General features: G+C 44.4%; 1 non-coding gene across 1 annotated transcript; it reads left to right on the top strand.

The window, feature by feature from the left end:
- Positions 1–13605: 13605 nt before the first annotated feature.
- Trnaa-cgc lies at positions 13606–13678 on the top strand. Its single transcript has one exon. It is a non-coding gene; the product is annotated as a tRNA-Ala (tRNA).
- Positions 13679–14282: the final 604 nt, after the last annotated feature.

The following is a 14282-nucleotide window of genomic DNA, read 5'->3' as shown; positions in this document are numbered from 1 at the left end:
CAATTCTGATGGAATGTTATCTATCGCTTTTGCCTTATTTGAATTTAAACCTTCAAAAGCTCTCTTAAATTCTGATTCCTGTACTGGACCCTCTCACTTTTAAATCGAATCCTGTTTCTTCTTCTCTGACACCAGACGAGTCTTTCCCATCATAGAGGCCTTCAGTGTACTCTTTCCACCTATCCTCTCTCTCTTCTGCATTTAGCAGTGAAATTCCTTTGCACTCTTAATGTCAATATCCCTGCTTTTAATTTCGCAGAAGGTTATTTTGGCTTTCGTATATGCTGAGTCAGTCCTTCCAACAATTTTTCTGCAGCCATTTCGTCTTAACTTCCCTGCGTTTCTCTACTTATTTCATTTCTCAGCGACCTGTATCTGTATTTCTGAATGTTCATGAGCATTTTTCACTTCCTTATGTTACCGATCAACTGAATTACTTTTTGTTACCCATGTTTCTTGGTAGTTACCTACTTTGCACCTATGTTTTCTTCCTAACTACTGTGATGGACCTTTTTAGAGATGTCCATGCTTCTTCCACTGTACTGCGTACTCAGCTATTCCTTATTGCTGTACACTGGACTCGCATTCGGGAGGACGACGGTTCAATACCGCGGCCGGCTATCCTGATTTAGGTTTTCCATGATTTCCCTAAATCTTTCCAGGCAAATGCCGGGATGGTTCCTTTGAAAGGGCACGGCCGAATTCCTTCCCCGTCCTTCCCTAACCCGATGAGACCGATGACCTCATAGTCTTCTCTCTTCCCCCAAAACAACCAACCAACCTTCTTGCTGTATATATAGCCTTAGAGAACTTCAAGCGTATCTTGTCATTCCTTAGTAATCCCACTTCTTTGCGTATTGATTCTTCTTGGCTAATGTCTTAAACTTCAGCCTACTCTTCACCACTACTATATTGTGATCTGAGTCTATATCTGCTCCTGGGTATGCCTTACAATCCATTTCTGATTTCGGAATCTCTGTATGACCATGATGTAATCTAACTGACATCTTACCGTATCACCCAGCGTTTTCCAAGTATATCTCCCCCTCTTGTGATTCCTGAACAGAGTATTCGCTATTACTAGCTCAAGTTTATAACGGCACTCAATTAATCTTTCTATTCTCTCATTCCTTGTTCCAAGCCCATATTCTCTTGTAACCTTTTCTTCTACACCTTCCCCTGCAACTGCATTCCACTCCCACATGACTATGAGATTTTCATCTCTCTTTCCATACTGTATTACCCTTTCAGTATCCTCATACACTTTGTCTATCTCTTCATCTTCAGCTTGCGACGTCGGCATGTATACCTGGAATATAGTTGTCGGAGTTGGTTTTCTGTAGATTCTGATAATAACGACCCTGTCACTGAACTGTCCACAGAAACACATTCTTTGTCCTACTTTCCTATTCATAACGAATCCTACTCCCGTTATACCATTTTCTGCCGCTGTTGATATTACTCTAGCCTCATCTGACCAGAAATCCTTGTCTTCTTTCCACTTCAGTTCACTGACCCCTACGATATCTAGCCTGAGCCCTTGCATTTCCCTTTTCAGATTTTCTAGTTTCCTTAGCAAGTTCAAGCTTCTGACATTCCACACCCCGAGTCGTAGAACGTTATCCTTCCGTTGATTATTCAATGTTCCTCTCATGGTAACCGCCCGCTTGGCAGTGCCCTCCCGGACATCCGAATGGGGGACTATTCCGGCCATCTTTTGCCAGTGGAGAGATCATCGTGACATTTTTGCAATTACAGGCCACATGTCCTGTGGATACACGTTGCGCGTCTTCTGCAGCCTCATGTTGTTGATCATTGCTGACTATTCCGCCTTTTAGGGGCAGTTTCTATCCCTAGAACAATAGAGTGCCCTGAACCTCTGTCCGCTCCCCGCCCTCTTTGACAAGGCCGTTGGCAGAATGATGGTGACTTCTTATGCCGGAAATTTTCAGACGCCAATGCTGATTATTAATCAAAATTCAAGCAGCGGCGAGATTCGAACACGGGGCCGTAAACATACCGATTGTGAATCAATGACGCTACCCCTTTTTCTTATCTTATTTTATTTATATTTCTTTGACGCCAGTTTTTTTTTCATACAAAAAGCGGTTCCTCTTCCGATACAAAACCAGAATAATAGAAAGTCGTCCCGTTACGACGTAAGGATGCTCCATACCATGCCTGCTGCGAATTGTTCGATGACTGTCGTCTCGTTGCTGTGTTGTTTCCATTGTTTGTTCAATCTCATAAAAAAGAAAAAGGAAACTGCAAAGAGCTGTGATGGTTGCCTTCTCATGTCATCGATAATCCAGCTGCGAGCGGATTATGGAATGCGCTCCAAAGAAAATTAGAAAAATATTGCCTATATTTAGGGTTCTTGACGATTCCACAATGTCGTTCGTTGAAGTAATACAAAAAATCGTGTACTGTCTTTTCGCCATTACCGAATAGGTAGTGAACAGCGTGGCCGCTAATACACGTCACAGAGTTCGTTTTTGCTCTTGGGAAATACATCTCATCGGGGAAAAGAAGTGATCGGGTAGTTATACTGTCGGGAGAATTGCGTGTGAGAAAAGCCAATATGTGACGCACCAAATACCAAACGTACTTTGCCGACCCGCATTCGAAACGATGTTCATCCATGTCAGTCACTTGGCATGTGGCACACAAGGGTGAGTCGGCGAGGTGGATGTGATGTAGGCGGGACTGGCACAACTGTTTCCCATTAACAGTTACGTACCATGCATATTGCACGTCAGTATCAAGGGTGGCTGCATTCGCTACCTGCCACACAGCACGCCACTCTGTAGTGGGGTGTTTGGTTTCAATCACATTCGGCGTCTTGTTCAGTTGCATGGCAACATATATCGCCCTCGTCATCATCAAATGTGTGGGTTGTAGTGCGGTATGGATGTAGCTTAATTCAAGGAAGAATTGGCTAACGCCGAAGGAAGGTGCTGGGATGTCCGATATCATCACAGGGGGTGCGAGTGAGGTCGGTCGTAAGGCCTCCAGTAAGAGACTTGTGAGGCACGTCAGGCTTCGTCGCCACAGTTGCAGGTGACAGCTGACGAACAGGACTTTCGCTCTGTTCTGAACATGACAAAGGGCTAAGCTTCCTCTGCTCCTCGGGGAGTTAGGGACTCGTAACGCATCTTAAATAACATGCCCGTACTAACAAAGGATCCCAAAACCGGCAACATGCGATGAGCCCGAGTAGGTGGTATCGGATATATCTGTGCAGAATGGGGGATACGTGACATCAAATAGACCTTAGCATACCGCGTCCGTTGCAGGAGGTCTAGATGTCTAAGTCGATGGTCACTTATTCCTGCCCTCATCTGGTTCAATGAGAGCCTGTAGTTAAGGGCTGTTGAACGCTTCATGTCCGATGTGAAATCAATCCCAAGACAGTGGATTGTGTCACTGATTCGTAGCGGTGCGACGCTCTCGTTGTATAGACCTCTGCCTATAGACAGGACGTGCGATTTGTGGAGATTGAGGTTGCTCCCCGATGCCGAGCCAAGGCTCGCCACCCACGCCAGTGCTGCACGAACATCGTCATTACTGCGAAGAAGGAGTACCAGATCATCTGCATAGGCAGTGCAGCAAAAAGTGTGTCCACCAAGGGACATCCCAATCAGGCGTTGTCGGAGGCCGCAGAGGAGTGGCTGCAGGACGAGGGCGTACAATATCGCCGAAAGAGGGCAGCCTTGTTGAACCAATCGCTGGATCTGTATCGGCGGTGTGAGACGGCCGTTATATAACACCTTCGACGTCGCGCCGAGTAGGAAACGCATCAGTACCTTAACTATGATGTCTGGATATCCCATGTGTCGCAGTACCTCCATCAAAAATGTGTGGTCGACTCTGTCAAAGGCCTGGCTAAAGTCGAGTGAGGCCAAAACTGCAGGCAGTTGGCGAGCTTTGGCCAGCGCGATCGTATCTCGATATCGGCAGTGAGAATATTATGGTCACCTCCTAACGATGCCTGGTCCTGCGACACAGCACATTGTACCGATCGCTTTAGGCGTGTCGCCAGAAGTCGGGTGAAAATATTCATGTCACTGTTGAGTAAGGTCAAGGAGCGATAATCACTGATCCTGGATTCGCCTCGTGGTTTGTGCTTGGGCACAATCAGTCCTTCTAGGAAAGCCCAGGTATCTGCGTCGTGGGAGACATAAGATCGCGGCAAATATCAGTCCATGCTGGTGCCAGCAATTGTTGATATGTCCGATAAAATTCCAGAGGAAACCATCAGGTCCCGGGGACTTGTGAGCAGCCCCCGCTTGTATTGCTTCAATTATTTCCTCTGCCGTTACATCTGCAGTCAAATCCGCAGCCGCTATCGGAGAGATCGTGCCATAGGTAAATTGAGAGACTTCGGCGATCACCTCTGGGGGATGGTGTTCCGAGTACAGCATATTGTAGTGAGCATGAAGGGCGTTTCCTATATCGCACTGGGCATCAAGGCGTCGTTCGTCTTCCGTCGTGATAGCTTGGATCAGTGTCCTGCGTCGGCGCCATCGTTCTACAATGATGTGGTACATGGACGGTTTCTCCCGGGCCACTCTGTCTTGAGTGCGCGCTGACGATCGCACCCTCAAGGTGGAAACGTGTTAATCAGATGATATGTGCCTTGGCACGGTTCACCGTCACCTGCCTTGCAGGTGAGTACGGCATTGTTGTTAAGATACTGTAGTAAAATTCCGTGGATGTCTCTTCCATGCTGCTACATCTCGTCTGTAGCCTATCAAGGTCTTCCGGAGGTTGGTTTGGTGCAGACTAACCACCATGACAGCGTAGACCGGTAAGCTACAGGAAGCCCACATGTCCTGTATAAGGTGGCGACATTCCTGACAGGCTAGGTGGGTGACGTTCAACTCCCAAGGACCAATGCAGTGCCATACCTTCTGGCGGCCGAGGGTAATGGCGCAGATGTAGGCCTCATGGTATGAAAACACTGTGGGTCTAACTTCGGCAGCTCTCGTCCCCACTGCTGTGGAGCGCGAGATGAAAATCCGGTCGTTGCGGCTAGAGGAATGGCTGCTGTAGTGCGTAAATCCGGGCCCATCGCCACAAACATGTTCCCACGAGTCCACCAATTGAAGATTATTTATGATTGTCGCAAGTTCTGTGTAGGGAGAATAATGCGGTAACTGATCCTTAGGTGCTTGGCTACAATTGAAGTCCCTTCCGAATATGAAGGCGTCCTGACAAACCATAAAGAGGGGCATGATTGTATGAGCGAAAAAGGTGGATCGTTCGCGATGCCGACCAGATCCTGAAACGGCGCATAGATGTTAATAAGTTTGACTCCTTGGATAGTAAGAGCCATGCCTCTGCCGTCAGGGAGATACTCGACGTCTTCTGTGGGTATACCTTCGCGGAGGAGGATCGCCACACCACTCTCATTGGAAGACGCATGTGAGACCCAAGTCTTGTAGTATGCGACATAGACCTCTTGAAGGAGCGCCATGCCGATGTCTGCTGCATTGAGCAGATCCTGTAGCATCGATAGTTTATGTCGGGCGCGTATGTTGTTGATGTTAATCGTTGTTAGACGGTTGTTTGGTCAGCCACGTCGACAGCTGAGTTGTGTAGGAGGCCAGGTGTGGGCGGCAGGGGCGGCCCCACAGAGGCTGACGATAGTGGTGGTCACTGTGGTTGGTCGGTGCTGGGTACAGCCGAGAGAGCACGTCTGCCCTCCGGGCGCTGTGGCTCATCCTCGACATCATCCGCCCAAGAATCAGATGCAGCAGTTGGTAACGGTTTATTAGTGCTGTCAACAGAGCGCTCGAGCTCATGTTTGATGATAAAAATATAGCTATCACACTCAACAGACAAGAATTAACTAGTGATATTGTAAACAATGTTTTTCAGAAAATCATTAAGTGGTTCTCTGCAAATGGGCTCTCATTAAACTTTGACAAAACACAGTACATACAGTTCCACACAGTAACTGGAATGACACCAATAATAAATACAGACTTCGATCAGAAATCGGTAGCTAAGGTAGAATATTCAAAATTTCTAGGTGTATGCATTAATGAGGGGTTGAACTGGAAAAAACACACTGAAGATCTGCTGAAATGTTTGAGGTCAGCTACTTATGGTATTAGCGTCATTGCAAATTTTGGCGATTTACATCTCAGTAAATCAGCTTACCACGCCTGTTTTCATTCTCTGCTTTTCTATGGCATCATATTCTGGGGTAGCTCATCACTGAGTAAAAGAGTGTTCATAGCACAAAAGCGTGTAGTCAGAATAATTGCTGGAGCTCATCCAAGATCATCCTGCAGACACTTCTTTAAAAAGCTAGAGATCTTACTGTAGCCTCACAATATATATATATTCACTTATGAAATATGTTATTAACAATCCTAACGAATTCAAAAGTAATAGCAGTGTACATGGCTACAACACTAGGAGATAGGATGATCTTCACTACTCAAGGTTGAATCTAACTTTGGTTAAGAATGGGGTGATTTATGCTTCCACAAAAGTCTTTGGTCACTTACCTAATAGCATCAAAAGTCTGACAGATACCGATACAGCAGCTAAAAGGAAATTAAAAGAATTTATTAATGGCAACTCCTTCTACTCATTAGATGAATTTTTGGAAATAGTAAGTGGGTAATTTCCCCAACCCCCACCGAAAAAAAAATTTAAATCTTAAGTGTCATGTAATATTTTGTGTAATGTAATATCTTGTATGGACACCTTTTATAAACTTGACAAGTTCCACATCATTACGAAGTGTCGTATTCATGATCTATGGAACAAGTACTAATCTAATCTAATAGAAGTGGTGTTGTCGGTCCGAGTCTCAGAAACTGATTTCGCCGCAGCATCGTGACGGGAAGGGTGAGTTGTGGTGGTAGAGTCCTGAGTGTCGCCCGACGCCGGATGTTCGTCCGGGTCACACATCCGAAGCAGGCAATTATCGGATGGCGTATGGCGACGTTTCTTGCGTTTTCGAAGGGACCGTTGTTTTCGGACACGTTGTTTTGCGTCAGAGTGCGGGCGGCATTCGTTTGACGCGGTCTCCATTGGTAGGAAGGCAGAAGTTGGGACAATTTCTGGTTAGACTTCCATCTTTTCTTTAGGCTCGTCTCGGTGGCACAACTGATCACCATCTTGAGGTAATTCTGCCCATGGCGTTGTGGAGGGAGATATGTTGTCCGCCACACGGTCATCGACCATTGACTGCAATATAGTGTTTCGATCCTGGGCAGGAACAGTTGTTGCGGTTGCAGCCGTTGCATACGTGACGGAGAGTAAGTAGTTGTCGTCGGGGGTGGAACTTCACCAACCGGTGTCTGAGTCAGTCGGCGCTGAATACAGGCTGATCGGACATGTCCTTCCTGGCCACAGCCGGCGCAAGTACGCGGTTGTCCGTCATATATGACAATGGCTCTCAGCCGCCAATTACTAAATAGCATGGCACATGCTTCGTCAAACGTTTGCTATTTTCAGCCCGGTGGCTTCACACGTTGCCGTGCGGTTTGAAAGCTTTCGTCTCAACATCTGGCGGGACTTCGAATAGCAGCTCGTAGAACCTCAGAGTGCGAAGGCCTAATCCAGCGTTACAGTTCCTATGTGGCTATCAGGATGCTTAAATTTAAGCCCATGAGTGTGTCGGCACACAACATCAGTGCACGCCTCTTCATTGATCAGTTTTATGTACACAACACTTTGAGTTATAGAAAAGTGGATCCCCATGATGTATTGAGGTGCCATATGAAGTTCTTTCCGGATGAAACGTTCAATGTCAAGTACTCGAGGTCTTGCGTAGTCCGCTTGAAATGTGATCTTACCTGTGGACTTAAGGTACGAGTGCGCCATGGCACTACCGAGACACGGACGCGTGACACTCGCCGCAACGGAAGGTAAACACTCGCGCGCGCGGTACTCAAACAGGCGGGACACAAGCACGATGGCCTTGCCCCACCGCTGCTAACTGTGGAATGGCCCCTAGACCACTGCTGCTGAACATTTGTGACGAAAATAGCGTGTCAACTCCATGATGACTGCAATCCTTGTTTGTAACTGGAGTGGGTGGTGGGGGGGGGGGGGGGGGGGGCAGTCATTTTGCGCGAATAGCGGACTGTTTCTCAAACACAGGGATCCGGCAAAGGGCAAACAAAAATTCATCGTAGTGTATTCTTCACAAAAGAGTAGAAAAATTTTATCGGAACAATTACCAATTCCGTAGATGTGAGGCATCGTACAGAGAATGGCATCAGTGGAACCTGCTGCCCTTAGCACAACGAACAGGAAGAAAATTCTGAAAAATGTTCCGAACACATTAAAAAACTTCTCCTACAGCTTTCCTTCGGAACCCGCACCTCGTCGGCTGTGATCACATAAGTGATACACAAATGTGGCATAGTACAGGCCAGTACCCTGTCCTCGCCCTCTAGTATACATGTACTCACTATTAAGCGAGCACTGCATGTACTCACTATTAAGCGAGCACACCATCTAATGACTTCACCTGCTTCGCAGGTGCTTCCACTCAACTTCCTCCTGCCCACCCCATCCCTCTCGTTTAAGGCAGTCTACTTCTAAATTGTACTGACATCAACATGGCTTGCGACTATGCCTCTATGAAGGCTTGCTGGCAGCTTTTTTCATAATTCTTACCAAAATAACTGAAAATTTTCAGAACGTACAGCAGCAAGTAAATCGCAGAACGTCCAAATTAAAACCACCTCCCCCACTTCTAAGTTATAAAACTTGTCCAATATTTGCTGTGGTCAGCTATATAGCTGTATGACAGAATTTTCTGACGTGCTATTCTCACTTGTAGCACTAAAAGCTATGTATACAAAGCAAGAATATTAAGTCAAAGCATCTTTCGCTCAAAATCTCGTGTTACGCGACGAGCGAATATATCGAAGGATTGCTAATCTTGGGGGATGCCTTACATAAACGAAGGAGATTTATTGTTGGACCTGTACGAAGTAGTTACGACGAAGAACAGTCATTGTTACAAAACAGAAAAATTGCAAGTAAAACGCTGTTTGCTGTTAGAAATAATAGTACACAATTCTTGTATTCCACGTGCAGTAGGAGAGACTAGCTGCGGTTGCTAAGATAATTATATCACACTGATGCACACATCACATGGAGCTGTTCCTGTGAAGCGAGCCGCTTTCCCTTCGCATATTGTAATCGTACTGTGGAATACGAACAAATGATTATGCGCGACAGTGCACATCAATAGCGGAGCTCGGTGCAATAACAAGCCCGTTGGCTGGCAATTTTACTCCATGCGCCATCGAATTTGTCATATTGTGCTTCCACTGAAGCCATGAATGCTTTTAGTAACGCATTCCACACCCTCTTTTGAATCGACCTAAAATTTCGGTGTCCGACATTCATAACTAAATTTTCTGCAACGTCTGTTATTCGGGATGATCCTATCGTGCCAGAACGAGGTGTCAGCCTGAGTCTGTAGAGGAACGCCAGCTCGTTTTGTGTTATTGCAAAATGGGGGGGGGGGGGGGGGGGGAGAGTGTCATGGATACGATACCTGAGATGGACTGGGAATCATTAAAATAAAGGCGGTTTTCTTTCGAGCGGTTTATATCACCAACTTTCTCCTCAGGTTGAGAAAATATTTTATTGGCGCCTACCTACGTAGGGAGAAATGATCATCAGGATAAAGTAAGAGAAATAAAAGCTCGCACAAAATGATTTAGATGCTAGCTTTCCTCGAGTCCAGTTAATTGTGAATTGCGGAGTAATCATATAGATGGAGATGGAGATAAGCGATGAAGAGCGTAAGACTGAGGATCTGCTAGTAAGCTGCTTCCATATTTCAACAAAACGAACTGAGAATGTGAGATCAGCTGAAAGTTATTTAGGTACGAAGTCATAGTTCTTTCTTCTCCAGTTTTTAGTCCATCTTCCGCAACACAATTTGCGGTGTTTGACGGAGATAATATAACGCTGAGACTGTTGAGCGATGACTCTACCCATTAATATTTAGTGTCAGGTTAGTCACCGAAAGCTCTACGTATCAAGAAGCAGCACCCATAGAGCGCTAATAACAGTTTATCATAGTCCAAAACATAATCGATCACAACACAAATGTCTTTGTCACGAATGTAACACAGAGCACCATGCAAAAAATTAAAGTTTCAAAGCCTATTAAAGGTTGTTCTTCTATAGATCTAAGCATCACTAATTAAATAAGGGAATGCAAACTGTATTCAGCAGAAAATGTGACAGGATATTGATTTTGCCGATTTTCTATCAGAAATGAAAATAAAATATTAACTGTGTTTGTAGTGCACTATCGGAAAATATACATTTCCATGTATTCCTGAGAACACCTTTGTCGCTGTGTAACAATCGTATTGAGAAATACACTTAATGTACAAATGTGCATGAACAGTGCCAAAAACTTTTGTAAACGTCTCTATGGCAACGCCTGTTCATAGCTCTATAGACAGCTACTGTTTTCACTAAGGCCGTTTACACTCCACAGTTGAAAGCTATCAAAAGAGCTGCCGAGTGTCAGGGATTTCCTTTAAGTTGACTCGACTGCAGGAGTGTCTTAGTAGTAAAGAATAAATGTATTAAAACTTCATGGATGATGCAGTATTTCATCACGCAACTCAGTGTTTACGACGTCATTAAAATACGTCGTACAATGATATATTTGCGTAGGTGCGTTCAGCGGCATCTGTGGATAACACTGCATGTGAAATATGTTGCGAATAGAGTCATTAGCAAGGAAGTGAAAAATTTAAACTTTATGCACAACGGGGCACTATCTCACGCATCTCAATGTTCATGACGTAATATCTCCTGATCTATGATAAGGAGGTGAAAGGTGGGTGTGTCTTGCCCCATGACAATCGTTGCCTGTTAGTAACGGATATGTGTACCAAGTTCGGTTGTAATCGATCCAATGGTTTAGGGGGAGATGTGGAACATACACACACACACACACACACACATACACACACACACACACACACACACACACACACACACACACGTACTCGTGCTTCCATAGGCTCGAGTTCTGAGGGTTCTGTACAAGCTTAACTATATGTGTAGATAGTTCATTCGTAGGTTCTGATGAATGGGTTTTCGACTAACAAAATGTTGTTGTTGTGTTCTTCAGTCCTGAGACTGGTTTGATGCAGTTCTCCATGCTACTCTATCCTGTGCTAGCTTCTTCATCTCCAAATACCTACTGCAGCCTACATCCTTCTGAATTTGCTTAGTGTATTCATCTCTTGGTCTCCCTCTACGATTTTTACCCTCCACGCTGCCCTCCAGTACTAAATTGGTGATCCCTTGATGCCTCAGAACATGTTCTACCAACCGATCTCTTCTTCTGTTCAATACCTCCTCATTAGGTATGTGATCTACCCATCTAATCTTCAGCATTCTTCTGTAGCACCACATTTCGAAAGCTTCTATTCTCTTCTTGTCTAAACTATTTATCATCCACGTTTCACTTCCATACATGGCTACACTCCATACTAGTACTTTCAGAAACGACATCCTAACACTTAAATCAATGGTCGATGTTAACAAATTCTAACACTTAAATCAATGGTCGACGTTAACAAATTTCTGTTCTTCAGAAACTTTTTCCTTGCCATTGCCAGTCTTAATTTATATCCTCTCTACTTCGACCGTCATCAGTTATTTTGCTCCCCAAATAGCAAAACTCCTTTACTACTTTAAGTGTCAGATTTCCTAATCTAATTCCATCAGCATCACCCGACTTAATTCGACTACATTCCATTATCCCTGTTTGCTTTTGTTGGTGTTCATCTTATACCCTCCTTTCAAGACATTGTCCAGTCCTGTCAACTGATCTTCCAAGTCCTTTGCTGTTTCTGACAGAATTACAATGTCATCGGCGAACCTCAATGTTTTCATTTCTTCTCCATGGATTTTAGAACCTACTCCGAACTTTTCTTTTGTTTCCTTTACTGCTTGCTCAATATACAGATTGAATAGCATCGGGGAGAGGCTACAACCCTGTCTCACTCCCTTCCCAATCACTGCTTCCCTTTCATGTCCCTCGACTCTTATAACTGCCATCTGGTTTCTGTTCAAATTGTAAATAGCCTTTCGCTCCCTGTACTTTGACCCTGCCACCTTCAGAATTTGAAAGAGAGTATTCCAGTCAACATTGTCAAAAGCTTTCTCTAAGTCTACAAATGCTAGAAACGTAGGTTTCCCTTTCCTTAATCTTTCTTCTAAGATAAGTCGTAGGGTCAGTATTGCCTCACGTGTTCCAATATTTCTACGGAATCCAAACTGATCTTCCCCGAGGTCAACTTCTACCAGTTTTTCCATTCGTCTGTAAAGAATTCGCGTTAGTATTTTGCAGCTGTGACTTATTAAACTGATAGTTCGGTAATTTTCACATCTGTCAACACCTGCTTTGTTTGGGATTGGAATTATTATATTCTTCTTGAAGTCTGAGGGAATTTCGCCTGTCTCATACATCATGCTCACCAGATGCTAGAGTTTTGTCAGGACTGGCTCTCCAAAGGCTGTCAGTAGTTCTAATCGAATTTTGTCTACTCCCGGGGCCTTGTTTCGACTTAGGTCTTTCAGTGCTCTGTCAAACTTTTCACGCAGTATCGTATCTCTCATTTCATCTTCATCTACATCCTCTTCCATTTCCATAATATTGTCCTCAAGAACATCGCCCCTGTATAGACCCCCTATATACTCCTTTCACCTTTCTGCTTTCCCTTCTTTGCTTAGAACTGAGTTTCCATCTGAGCTCTTGATATTAATAAAAGTGGTTCTCCTTTCTCCAAAGGTCTCTTTAATTTTCCTGTAGGCAGTATCTGTCTTACCCTTCGTGAGATAAGCCTCTACATCCTGATATTTGTCCTATAGCCATCCCTGCTTAGCCGTTCTGCACTTCCTGTCGATCTCATTTTTGAGACGTTTATATTTCTTTTTGCCTGCTTTATTTACTGCAATTTTGTATTTTCTCCTTTCATTAATTAAATTCAGTATCTCTTCTGTTACCCAAGGATTTCTACTAGCCCTCGTCTTTTTACCTACTTGATCCTCTGCTGCCTTCACTATTTCATTCCCCAAAGCTACCCATTCTTCTTCTACTGTATTTCTTTCCTCCATTCCTGTCAATTGTTCCCTTATGCTCTCACTGAGACTCTGTACAACCTCTGGTTCTTTCAGTTTATCTCCTTACATTCCCACTTTTTTGCAGTTTCTTCAGTTTTAATCTACAGTTCATAACCAATAGATTGTGGTCACAGTCCACATCTGCCCCTGGAAATGTCTTACAAATTAAAACCTGGTTCCTAAATCTCTGTCTTACCATTATATAATCTATCTGAAACCTTTTAGTATCTCCAGGGTTCTTCCATGTGTACAACACTAACAAAATATGTGACACGAAATTCCATATTTTTCGATTGCATCAATTTAGAAGCTTAACTCTTTTGCAGCACCAAGGGAACGTAGACTGTAGCAATTGACATGAATTTTAACTTGGTACCCCCACCCGTTCCAGAGAAAGAGAGATCTTAACAGGCGGACAGACAGGCGTACGACAATGTGTTCCTGTAAGGTTTCCCACCGAGCGAGGTGGCGCAGTGGTTAGCGCACTGGACTCGCATTCGGGAGGACGACGGTTCAATCCCGTCTCCAGCCATCCTGATTTAGGTTTTCCGTGATTTCCCTAAATCGTTTCAGGCAGATGCCGGGATGGTTCCTCTGAAAGGGCACGGCCGATTTCCTTCCCAATCCTTCCCTAACCCGAGCTTGGGCTCCGTCTCTAATGACCTCGTTGTCGAAGGGACGTTAAACACTAACCACCACCACTGTAAGGTTTCCGCTTTTACCGACCGAGATACGGAAACCTAAAAACGATGCTTTCCGAAACATTTGTGCTACTTCTTCGTGTGTAACCGATCAGAATAGGCTTCTCTTCAAGGAGGCTTCATGCATGATGCATTATACACTAAACACGTCTGGCCTCGAAAACTAAAGGAAAAACATTTAATACATGTCATTTTATGTAATGTGTAGCTAAAGTTGATAATAATAAGAACTTTCGGTTTACATTCATTGTTGAGTTATAGCGATTATTGTGACTCAATGTGTAACAGCACGACACTCATCCTCCGTCATCCGGTAAATGGTGTAGCGAGTGAAAGATCATATTTCCGTGGTACGTGTAGCATGTATAAAAGAATGAAGCTAACAGGTGTAACAATAAGAAATTTACTTGAGAAATCAGACAAAGAATTTAGTAG

Source organism: Schistocerca americana, chromosome 1, assembly GCF_021461395.2.
Source record: "Schistocerca americana isolate TAMUIC-IGC-003095 chromosome 1, iqSchAmer2.1, whole genome shotgun sequence".
In the NCBI taxonomy this organism is placed as follows: Eukaryota; Metazoa; Arthropoda; class Insecta; order Orthoptera; family Acrididae; genus Schistocerca; species Schistocerca americana.
This window is presented reverse-complemented; position numbering and strand designations above follow the sequence as displayed.